A 13300-nucleotide genomic window follows, 5' to 3' on the forward strand; every position below is an offset into this window, starting at 1 on the left:
TCAGCCACCAGCCGGCGGTACTCCTCAACAATGGCCTGCAGTTTCCTTTGCCGGGCCCTGGCTGCCAACTCCTTCCTCAATGGTTTGTGGGAAGGAGTATGAGTATCTATAAAAAAAGGAATAGAATTGTAACTGAAACTCTTCCAAATTAATTCAACACATAGTGGCATAGTAGCACTACCAAGCGCAGTACATACAAATGGTGGCAACTTTTAGTATCTATCTAATCTATCCTCCTGCTTCCCCTGCCTGTAACTTTTGTTGAAGTTTTTTCTGGCATTATACTGGCCCTAGTACTATGGGTGGACTTGAGTACACAGAAGAACACCAGTCTTTTTTGTATCTCCTTTTATATTTTCAAAGTAAGACTCTGCTTCCAGTGACAGTCTCCACCTATGATGAATACAATACATTTAGGGGGAAAACAACCAATAAAAATAAATGTCTATCATTCTTTATTATCGCCTTAGCTGGTTTCACTTTCACCAACAACCACCCATGCGTCCACTCCTTCCTTGCCTTGGGTTTCATTGTCACAAACTCCGCTCATGATTCTTGCTATCCACTATATCCATGCACCCATATTGTTTTGCCCAACCAGGCATGCATCTTCTCTTTCACCTTCCAGTTCTACCCATCCTTCAACAACCCATGCATCGGATTCATATCAGCCACGTGCATGAACCTTCCAAAGTATCCTTCTATGGTCTTTCGTCCTTCCTCCTTCCTCCCTAGTTCACTTCTTTCCCTTTTTGTTCAACACATCCCTCAAGGTCATCTGATCTGATTTTTAGTCTTCTCCATAACTTTCACAGCTGAGTTGGAGTCTGATAGAAGAGGCCTTGGTTTACTCAACTCACGCTGGTAATGCTGCAAAGGGTGTCTTCTTCAACCATTGTATATTGTCCAGTACAATTTCAAATTCATACTTTCTTAATAAGTCTCATAGCACAGTGAGGGAAATGTTCCCCTTCCACCTAGTAATGCAAATAAGTAATGAATATAACTTACCACCGCCCACCACCGCTGAAGTTTCCTCCCCCACTGTTGCTACTGCAGGTGCCGCAGCCACTGTCCCCTCCTGGGTGGCATTAGTATCGCCGCTGCCCCCGTCGGCAGTGGCACTGGTCGTTGGTAGTGACTATGCACCTATAAAAGCAAGTACACCTTTTGAGATGCCTGTACAACTTCCCCTATTTTACTAGTTGTACTTCACCAGGAAGGAAGATTGAAAATACAGTTACGTACAACATAAAGCATTGTAAGTGCGACTAGTCCAAATTGCGTACTACTGTACAGCAGTTATTAGATAGAGTTTAGTTTTACTTTATTAGATGGTCCCTAGGGTCATCTAATCTCTACTCCTACTCTAGTCTTTGGAACGTTAGCCTGAGCCATGTAACCATTTTAGAATGATCCGGGTCTACTGTTTTGCCCATGTTGTTACCTTGCAGCTTGTTGCAGTACGAAAGACACCTTTGAGGCCACATGAATGTTGCATACAACTAAAGAGGTTGACTTACTTACTTACAGTATTGGTAATCCCTTTTGCTTATCCATAATGTTACACTTTTTGGCATGACTGCTATAAACTGGCATAGTTATTCACTGTCTAACGTGCAACATTTTTCTCCTAGGCAGATGAGAAGATTGTCTTCTATGAACCAGAGATTAGCAGAGCTTTCGAAAGATGCATGTGTAACCAGTATACGTTCAACGGTGAGGGGTCTCCCACAATTCCCAAAGTTCTCTATCGTGCACTAGTTGTACAAAAATGTATAGTATTTAATCTTCTTTATTGTGCATGGTGGAGCTGGATGTTTTTCATGGAACAACTTACAAGTTACAACAATACAAAGCTTGTTGGTAAAAAAATAAAGTTTTTGAACTTGCACATAGACTCTGTGGTATATTTTGAGTGTCTGGGGTGTTGTGCACTTAAACGAGTGAGTGAGTGAAAGGGTGTTCTTCTGTTCTGGGTTGTGTAAGAAAATCATTGGGTATATCTAACTATCTTCTTGTGGGGGTCGGGCGGAGTGGGACAAATGACTATGACTGAGACACTTAGGTAGGTAGACTGTCGTTGAATTGTGGGTTCTTCTGACTGAGTTCTGTGTAAGTAAGGTCCAACCTCCCTATCACCAACATCCTATGTTCTTGTGCATAGTTCTGTATGTGCCTGTGCAGAGAATAACCGCAACAGTAGTAGTAGTATAATAACCTAACAGAAATTAGTAGGCAAACATCTGGTTGCGCATTTTTGGGGTGGGAATTGACAAAGACTAGAGATTACAGATGACAACGCAAAACACAGGAGTGGACCCAGTGGCTACAGCTATTCTATCACAGCTTTATTCCAAAGAAAAGAATACCTTAACTAAAGAGTGGCCAACAGGGCAAGCTAAGCTAAAGACAGTCTAATAGTAGTAGCACAAAGAGTCATCGGGCAGAGACAGTTTGAAGGAATTTAAACTAGTCAGGGATGGCATTAGATACCCAAAATTTGGAAAACAAATTTAAGACCAAAGAAGGTTTAGCTAACATTTAATTAGGAAGGACGCTTAATAGGTTTGAAACAATAAGGTGCGTTAAAAAGTTAGGGAAATATGATTCATAATAATATAAGCACTGGAGGACTTACTGGGGCCAGCAGCAGGATCCTCGGTAGAGGAGCGCTCCTCTGGTAGTTGTCCCGCCGACTCGGACCCCGTCTTCGTGCCCCTGGGTGGTGCTGATAATGTAAGAAATAATAAAGAAAGAGAAACATTGAGTGCTGTGAAACAAATACATCATTCAAAAATCCTCTTAAACATTTTAGGAAACAACAATTGCAATAACATTTTATTCGAAGTCTAAATGACTACTGGCTTGCAGGATTCACATACCGTCTACTTATAGAACACTAATCAAATGTTCCATAAACATTCTGATTGCAGAATATACTAACGAAGCCAGTACTTCCTGACCTACACCACCTATTCCAGAATCCAGCCGGGCCAATTGTTCAGTAAGTCGGCATTTCCATTTTATTTTTGCCCGCAAACATGCATAGATGAGATGGAGGAGTAGGACACATGCATAAATTTGTACATACACGAAATTGTTGGTTGCTTGCGTCATATGAAGTGCTACTGACTGACGTGACAATGCTATTGCTGCTAAGCCTACCACTCAGTAAACAAACTGCAAACCGGTTCTATGGAGGGGTGGGATAAATAAGAACTAACTAAGCATTCAGTGACAGAGGAGGCGCCGCGTCATGCAGACCGTTAAGAAAATATGAACTAATACTATCCATCCACCACTATTTCACTAAAGGACAATGTAAGGACTAGACTCTAGCAATAGCATTAACTAACTTCAGTTCTCTAAAGTTAACTCTAACATCAATAATCACCAGCCCAAGCTAGCGCACAGTTACAAACCAGTAAGAGAAGTGGCGAGCGAGCAGCACCTGTGTCATACGGTAACAGAAGATTTTGAGACAGAATTGATCTGCAATGTAACTAAGCGCACAAGTAATCGTGTTACTTATTCGTCCAAGAATTATACACAATACTTATACTACTATATATACATATATTAATATTACTAGCTACTCACCAAGCCCAACGACCTCGACACCTAGCAGGTCCAACAGGTCCTGCTCCCTGTCCAGAATGTCTGCCCACCGGTGGGCCAGCTGCTGGTGGGTGCGCCGGATATCTGTGCGGCGGAAGACTGCCCGGCGCACCTTCGCCCACCGGCGGTGACGCTCCTCTGGGAGGTAACCAGAGCCTGGCCTGCCGCCTGCTGCCAAGGTCAAGGGGAGGTGGCGCTGGATAAAAAAAACAAGGGCGGCCACCTCCGCTTCCCCGAAAAGATTCCGGGCCTTCACCCCTTAAGGTCGCATTCTGCCGCAAGGCAGCCGGCTCTTGGGCGCAGGCGCCTTGCCCTTCGAGCCGGTTCTACTGCTCCCCTTTGCCATGGTTCTGGGATGGAGGTGTAAAAGAAAAGTTAGAACAAAAGGAAAAAAAGTTAGGGGGAAAAAGTAGGAGTAAAATAAAAAAGTAGAAAAGTTTAAAAAAAGGTGAAAAAGTAGAAATAAAATGCAAAATATAAACTTAGGGACAGAGAGAGATAGATGATAGATGATAAGTAAAAAAAGTAAGAAAAACTGTTAAAATAGGTAAAGATTGCACAGATATAAGGTGGATAGAAAACTAGGCCCAGAACCATAGCATAGAGTGTGAAAAACAAGATGGCCGCGCCCATCGCGACCACGTGGGTAAGTTCGCGCGCAATTTCACGCGAACACGCACTTTGTCAGCGTGAACAAGTAGTTGTGTTCCCGAACAAGACGTGCACCGCGCGAACACATTATACGCGACCCGGAAGAGGAAATAGGGGACGCGAGCGGGCGGGACAATTGAAAAAACAAGATGGCCGCGCCCATAGCCCACCACATGGGTAAGGTCGCACGCTACAATCCCCCGAACACGCAGACAGCGCCCCGAACACGCACAATGCGCTCCCGAGCAAGAAAAACGGCTCGCGAACGGGACCAGCAAGCTACTACGCATGCTCGCGAAGCTACGCGTCTTCACGTAGCTTCGCGTACTACGCCCAGGGTTAGTGCTCGCCTGCTTACTGGCGGTGCTACAATGCTTATTTGTTTTCAATTTTGTGCTCATTTGGCCTGGGTGATTAATTATGTATGAGTGTACTTTACAGAAGTGCGAAATGCTAGACACTAGAGATTACATAACATTGCAGGTAAATTATGTTTCAAAAGCTTCTGTGATTGCAGGTGCTCGCCTGCTCACTGGGGGTGCTACTATGCTTGTTTTCAATTTTGTGCTCATTTGGCCTGAGTGATTATGTATGAGTGTACTTTACAGACCTGCGTAATGCTAGACACTAGAGACTCAAGTCCAGTCCCTCCTTTGTACTCCTGCCACTAAGAAGAGATAGTGGTGGTGGATTCATAGTTTGAGTATATTATGGTTATTTAGTAGAAAACTTTTTAGTGGTCTGCAATCATGACGGACTGTGTCTGTCAGTTCGCGTGCTGCGGAGTGCTGCCTGCCAGTCCTAGTAGAACCTTTTTGTAGTTGGTTTAGTGAGTTACATAACTTTCCAAGTAGACAGTCCGCGAATCCAGCAATACTAATATCCTAGTAGACCACATCAGATAGGTCAATATATTTAGTGCAATTGCTGTCTATTCCCCGAAATAATTTGTTATTGTTTTTTTTTAAATATTTGATTTGGTTGACAACAATCATCCATGTTTTTGTCTTTCTTTCATGTTGTACATCAGCTCCCCCCAGGGGCAAGAGGACAGAGGAGGAGGTAGCAGCGCCGGCGGAGCAGGAACAACAGGGAGGCCAGGATAGGTCCGCCGAGGGCTCCTCTGATGGCCCCAGTAAGTTTTCCTGTTAATATTATTAATTATACTTCCCTATCTTTTACAGCACCTATTTATTCCAAACGTTCCTCATAATTCTATTTTTTTCTAAATCGTCTTTGATCTTCTTGTAGATTGTTTCTAAATTGTTATCTTGCCTCTACTATGACTCTCTGTGCTACCACTAGATTATAATTAGTCTGTCTGTGTAGCTAGTTAAGCTTGCACAGTTGGCAAAAGGTGCACTGTTAAACAAAACTCCTATTCAGCAATAGGTCTAGGCACTGAGTGAAGTCGTCTGGGTTGTCCATAATGTCTGTTTAAATCCTCTAAATGTTTATGCTTTGACAATTCCCAACAATAAAATGTCAATGGCCACCAAGAATAAGATACTAGTTTACTTTTTGATTGGATATCAGGACATACTACTACTGTTGCAGGGACTATTCTGCACATACAGAACCATGGATAAGAAATAGGGCATTGGTTATAAATTATAATAGGGGCAGTTAGACTTTCCACATACCTCAGTCATAACAGAAGTTGAACCCCCCAATCTCCTTACTGACTAGCTAGTGTGTCAGAGAGTCATTATTTAGCTACCGAATGCAGCGATGATCCCCAATGATTATACAACCTAGAACATAAGACTATGGAGTCAGAGTCCCGACGTCTTAGAGTCACTGACTCATGCTTGCAAATTGCAAACCCTTTCGCTCACTGACTCATGACCAAAAACCATAGAGTCTATGTAAGTTTTAAAGCTTTATTAAATGTAAAACAACTAGCTCTGTGTGTACTCTGTAAAAATTCAAATTGTGCATTATATATAAACATGTATTAAAATCAATGTCATATAACAAACGGTGAACGACTGAAAAGTGGCTGATTTCACACATAATTGTGGGAGAGCCCTCACCTGGTTGGAATTTAAAGTCTTGGTGGGGATGAATCGTTGACGACTCCGCCTAACATATGATGATGAGCTTGCTCTTGTTCATAGAAGGCAAGCTTCTGTCTGTTATGAGAAAAATGGTGCGTGTTAAAAAGCAAGCATTCATCAGTTGTGTCAAAAAGTGTAGCATCACATGTTATGGCTAAGCATAAATAAAAAACACCCTTCCCTGAAGAAAGGAATATTTTTAGTTTAGACTAGAGAGTCACAAATTATTACATTTGTTTATGTAGTACTAGTAACTTTTTTCATTCCTAGGCAAAATAGGGAGTGGTGTATATGGCATCTAAAAATATTAAATGTTTTTTCTAGGCGTAACACCATTGGCACTGCTAACCTCCAGTGCCGGGGCCAGCGCGGAGCTGGGCACTCCAGGGTCGGATGTGGTGCCACAGCCAGCAGGAACTGCTGTGGGGGATGCCACAGTAGTGGCGGGCAGTGGTAAGCTATTATATTACTTACTTATTGAGATTGCAGATTGGGCTCTCTGCAGCGGTGTATATGTTGTACAGTACAAGTACACTTTACTGTTAAGAAGACTTTCAAATTTAGAATTAAGTTTTTGTCAACCAGGTAGAAGCAAAAGCGGCGGGAGATGACGTGTAACCAATGGCCTCCTCTAAATTTGACTTCAACTCAGCCGTGAAAGCTTTATCGAGAAGCCAAGTCAGATCAGAGATGAACTTGATGGATGGGATGAACGAAAAGGGAAAGAAGGGTGTAAGGAAGGACGAGCGAGTGAAAATTAATGACTGGCAAAGAATGATGCTTGTTTTTGAATGCTGCCCGGGGTGGCTGGGAATCTGATGCATGGCCGGTTGAAGGCTGAAGCAAGGATGGATGGAAGGAGAAAGAAAAGAGGACTGCCTGGGTGGGTGAAACAGAAACTGTATGTGTGCGCAATAGATCCTTTGGTTCAAATTCAAATGCAAGTCAAGCACGGATGCATGGCTGGCGTTTTACAGAATAAAATAAAAAGGTTGTTTTTCGGTGGGAAAAAGTAAGGTATGTCTAGTTGAGAGTCAGACATTAAGAAGAATAATTGACATTTACTTTGAATGTATGGATGCCTGCCTGGATGGTATCTTCCTCATAGTTAGCATAGGTGTATGTAGACAGAGTAGACGGTCACTGGATGAAGAGTGTTACTTTGAAGAGCATGTAACACCGCACATCCGTGCCAGAGTAGCAAAGCCGAGGAAAGTAGAAGTTGTCATTTTTCAGAATACTACCATGACTAGTAACAGTAGTTTGCAAGCACAGCATATATCCGGCGATTACGTTGACCACTCACTCACTACCTCTGTTATTAATCTTTTTACAACTCTGTCATTCATGTGTGGCCTATCGGTGTTCACTCAATAAAAAAAAAGCACCTAAATGTCATCCCATATGTAAGCAAATATCCTGTGAAGGGATAGATGATCATATTATTTATCTTCTTTATTTTCCTTTTGTAGTAGTCAAGGGCAGGGCAGGGGGAAAGTTAAATTAATTAAGCAGTAGCCCTTGTAACAAAGTATGGCCAGTGCCACCTGTAATAGAAAAGTAAGAGCTTCACCACCTGCATGTACTGGACTGGTAACAGTAATGCAAGTCTGTGTCATTATGGCTTGCATCTGTTTTTTTTCGGGTGCAAGTTGACTGCGCTGGCATTATGCCGGCTTCCACAAGTTTACGTACCAATTTCGCTAAACAAGAGAGAAGAAGAAAACTGGTGTACTACCTGAGTCTAATGTAGTGTGTTCATATAGTGCTAGTAGAATTCCTGAAACTCCCACTAATGTTAGAGCTGAGGGCGACGAAGTTGGAGGTTAGATAGGTACGTGCCACAAATGTTATGTACTGTTCTTGAAAGTTGCTAGTGCTACTGTGACACAACTTTCTGCTGAATTATTTTGTGTTAATCTTAAAGAGCATTGGTTACAGTATGTTTTTCTTTCTTCATATAGATACTCCTTCCAAACTAACAAGGAAGGAGTTGGCTAGACGAGCCCGGCAACGGAAGCTGGAGGCAATTCTCGCCGAATATCGGCAGCTGGTGGCCCAGGAGGAACAGGAATCGCAGTCGACATCGAAAACAGCTGCATCCTCCTCCGCTGCCCCTACGATCAGCGCAATCCTCCAGCGGTATGGAGCCACGGTCTGGCAGCCACCCGCCACCGCCGAGCAGCAAAAACAACAGCTGCCCCCCACAGTACCTGCAAGTGCAAGGGTCGTGTGTATCGCTTGACCCTCAGAGTGTCCAACCTTGAGCAGGAGGTGGTGAGGCTGAAAACCCTGCTCAAGGACCTCTGGAGAGAGCACCATGACCACCTGGCCAAAGGACACCACAGGCGGAAGTAGAGAGACTGTCCTTTGCCCCTTTTTTAAAGACTTTTGGGGTGGGTGGGATTTGGGCGTTGGGGTTTTTGGACTGGGGACATTGATTTCATGGACATTGGTTGGGGTTAGGGAGGGGGGTGGGTCGGGTCGTCTTGTGGGATAGTTTATTTTTGTTAGGGTTCAAATAATTATTTATTTCAACTTAAACATAGCATCCGCATTTTTTTACTGTTTTGTGGGGGAGTCAGGGGTGGGTTAACTGTACGTTTATTTTCCTGAAACTTAACTGGCTGTTTGATTCAAATTGTCTAATCGCCCAAATTTGTACAAAAGTGCCACTGATAGAGTTAGTGAATTCAATTGACCTAGTACTTTACTAGTACTACTGTTAGTCTCTCCTCTCCTCCTACTCCATTATTCTTCCTCCTCCAAAATGCTTATCTTATCTGTGATTCGTATTTGAGAATACGGCTAGGCACAGGGCTGGCTGCATGGCAAATGGCGATTAAGGTTCGCTATGGAATCCTGGACGGATGAAATGTCATTGTTGTGGTGGTAGTAGTAGTGGTACACACTGGCAGTAGCAGCATATGAAAAAAAGGAAATGAAACATTGAGTGGCCTGAGCGTAGCATTAGAACAGTACGATAGGTAGTACAGTACACAAGAACAGTGTCATAAATTGTAGCCTAAGCAATGCTAAAGTATTCAAAATATAAGTACTAGTTGCGTGGAGTATGGCTACTACAAGAAATAGTACTGAAGGTGAAGGACACAGCAGCGTAAGCATTCGATTTGTCACGTGTAGCTAGGAGGAGGATGTTGTTGATGATCAATCCAATTGATGGCGCACATGAAATTCTGATTTGATTTGCAAATACTCATGGGTGTGTGTCAAGCAGAATAAGAATAAGAATATATCCTCGGATTCCTTCACCAGCATTGAAATTGATTTTCTGTTGCTTTGACCTTATCCTCCCCAGCAAGTTTGTGGAATTATTGTTGTCATTTAGTCACACCTCAATGAAAACCACACAGCCCGGGGTAAGAAGGTTAGGGTTTGAAAATTGGATGGGAATGGGGGGTTTTTGGGAAAGTTTTGTGGAGAGGGGAAAAAAAACACAGCATGGACAAACAACAAATGAAGAAAAACAAATCTTTGGATACGAAGATATCCATAAATCTTTTAAGGGACATAAAGGAAGTGCACTACTGCATGCATGAAGTTGTTTGCTAAATGTATGGTTAGGTTACTAAAAAGCAGTACTTACTACAACTTACTAACTATGAAGAAACAATTTGACAGTACAGGGCTGCAGTAATTACGCAATTTCACTTGCCTATCTGCCCTCAGAGAGAATAAACACTTATTAGTACATTAAATTAGTTTTAAAAATAGAAAATAAACTTATCAAATAGCTGGAGGGATGAATTTGAAGCAGAGAGCAAACAAACACACAGAGTCACACTCATAGAGGTTCACAACAATAACACTATTTAAAAGATAAGGAGAAGTGAAGAGGATACTGTAACTGTATGTTGTAGTTGTCCTGTTCAATTTGGGAAGTTGCATGCATCCAGCCATTCCTCTTATTCGCGGTACTCCTTCATTCCATCTGACGCTCCGTCGATCAATCTTGGTTACCAGACACACTGTCCACTGCCTACCTGGCGAATGCAGAACTGCAGATCTCTAATGGTAAGCCTGAGTTAATCGTTTTCCCCATCGCACAGGGTAAAAGCCGGCCTGTAATTGTTGATGGAAAAACTGGAAGTGATATTAAAACACCACAGAGAAAAAAAAATACGGTACGGTGTGTAGTGCAAAAATAACACTTTCAGTTTCAGAGGCGACAGTATTACATATAAGTATAATTTCTAAAGTGCGTACTCTGAGTCTCCTTTTCAAGGATAGTAATTAGCACACAGCAGGCCAGGGCCATTCAGACGGTCAAGGCAGGCACCACTAAGTGAAGCAACCTGATGTAGCATACCTCTTTGACACAGACAGACAAAGCATATCTAATTGTATGCAGCAAGCCACATAGCTGCAATTTTACATGAACTGCTGTCTGGACTCTGACATAACAACACTGGCTCGACCACTCCATACCATGACTAGACAGACATGTAGTTCTGCTGTAGTTGTTGTTGACTGGTTTACCTGTTTGCCACTCACAAAATGGCCATAGTTCTTACGTAAACTGACGATGATGATCCGTCCATCCCTGTGAGTGACTGTAAAGAAAAAAGATATTATGTAACTTTGATCATCAAGACTCATCATCATCATGGTATATTGGCAAACTCAATGTTGTTCATGCTGTCGCAGTCTACACAGTAAGTCCAAGGACATTTTGATTATTAAAAAATGCAACGTAGTACCCCCTGCAGTAGAAGTACAATTTGAATTAAACATGGTAAAAAAAACAGAGTAGACTTGAGTTACATTTAGAGTGTAAAAGATTAAATAATAACAGAAGACATCTGATTTATTTCATGCACAACAAACAAACAGCAATTGCTTTCATCAGAGCCAGACAGCCAGTGCTGTCTACTGAATGCCATCTCATTATTCATTACCTGTTCCACTTTTTGTCCGCATCTTGTTTTTTTTTATTTATTTATTTATTTTTTTGTCCTCATTTGCCTTTCCTTCAAAAAAAGGGCGATACCAACCACCTTGCATGACTTGAAGGCGTGATTTGATATTTTGGTAGTAGAGATGTCCCAAAAGAAGCAAGGGTGCTTTCTTTTAACTCCATCTAGGTATATTTCAACCTGCAGGACCTTTATCGAAACTGGGCTGGCCCTGGTCCAGGAGTGTTTATGGCATAATCATTGGACCCGGGGGAAAAAAAAAAAAAAAAAACCCGGAATCATCTCCAATTGATTAAGAAATCCCAGAAGGCCAAGTTACGCTTACTAGCTGTTCTTTTAAGGTTCATTTTGGATGTTTCATATAAGGATGAAAGCCACCAAGAGTGTAATGGGGGTGTTTTCTCTACCCAGTGTATACAGATTTGTCTTCTCGCCAATAAAACTGCGTAGAAAAGAAAAGATTTCGCCTTGCCTTTGATATTATCTTCCAACCCAAAGATGACAAGTGGGAGGGTTATTGCCAAAGATGTATTTAAGATAGAGTTTAAAGTATTCTTCACTTCTTCCCAAAAATGTAAAATGTGAGGACATTCTAAGAACATGTGTATATCACAAGCACCTACCAAGTTGCATTTGTTACATTTTTTATGTGGTAGAAGTTTAGAAAGTTTCAACGCTGTTATGTATGCATGGTGTACAGAGAAGAGATGGTTTTGTCTTAGCCATGAAGGCTTTAGAGTTTTATATAATAGTCCGAAAGAATTTCGCCACCTCTCCTCACATGGACTACCAGTCACCGTTCCCCATAGCTCATCTGGAAGTTGGAACTCGCCGTCATTTTCCTCCAACAACTGCCAGTACCATGTAGCTACTTCTTTTCCTCCTATAGATCGTTCTACCAACTTTTGTTCCGTAATGCTTATTTTCCCAATATTAGCATCAATGCGAATCTGAGATCTCACCCAGCTGTCTAATTGAATATATTTGAATCTGGACAGCCCTGAGCCAACTAGTTCGTACAACTCGTCCCAAGCTATTAGTTTTCCATCTTTAAGTAGTTGGCCCCATCTTGTAATACCTGCTTGTTCTATTATGGTAGAAAGACTATCTCTCAAGCATGGTGGTAAACCGGGTGAGTCCCAGATTGGGGAGTAGTTGGAGTAATATGACAGGCCCAGTTTCTTTCTGATATTAGCCCAGTTTTTGGCCCATGATTGTGCCATTTTAAGTTTGATATTTTTAAAGAATTGCTGACATCCAAATTTAAACATGAAGCCATCTGGTGCTAGATTCGCCCCCGTTAACATAGCCCTATACATAGAATCAGTTGTAAGATTAGATGGCATTTTTAGGAGCATCTGGAAGGCCCATGAGTAATACAACAAATCCGGCAATGCACGGCCCCCTTTTTCTCTTCTTCTTCTTAGCTTTTTCCATGCTATTCTTGTGGTCTTATAGTTCCATATGAAAGAGTTAATTTCTCTTTGACTGTTTTTCAATCATTTTCGGATCAAAGGCAATTGGGATAGTATTAAAAATAAAGGTGAATTTTGGAAGGATACACTAAATTTACTCTACCCATTATAGAGAGTGGTAGATGTGTCCAAGATTTTAAAAGTCTTTTGCTCTCAGTGAGTATTCTATCCAAATTAGTTTGCCCAATGCTGCCCACTTCTTGGGTTATTCTTATTCCTAGGTATCGCATTGATGTTGATATATTTACCCCAAGCTGTATATTTGGTAAATTCCATGCTATTATCTCACTTTTACTAGAGTTAATGTCATAGCCCGAGATATGACCAAATTCTTCAGCCCGTTGAATAACGACTGGGTATGCCTTAACTGGGTCAGATGTAAAGACCAGGATATCATCTGTATATAATGCTACCCGCCTTTCCCACTCTCCAAAGCTAAAAGATGGAATATTAGCCTCGTCCCTTAAAAGCTGAGCGAACGGTTCGATGTATAGATTATATAGGAGAGGGGAAGGCGGGCAGCCCTGCCTTGTGCCTCTAGATATATTAAAGGCTT

The sequence above is a fragment of the Lissotriton helveticus genome, chromosome 8 (assembly GCF_964261635.1).
Source record: "Lissotriton helveticus chromosome 8, aLisHel1.1, whole genome shotgun sequence".
Taxonomy (NCBI): domain Eukaryota; kingdom Metazoa; phylum Chordata; class Amphibia; order Caudata; family Salamandridae; genus Lissotriton; species Lissotriton helveticus.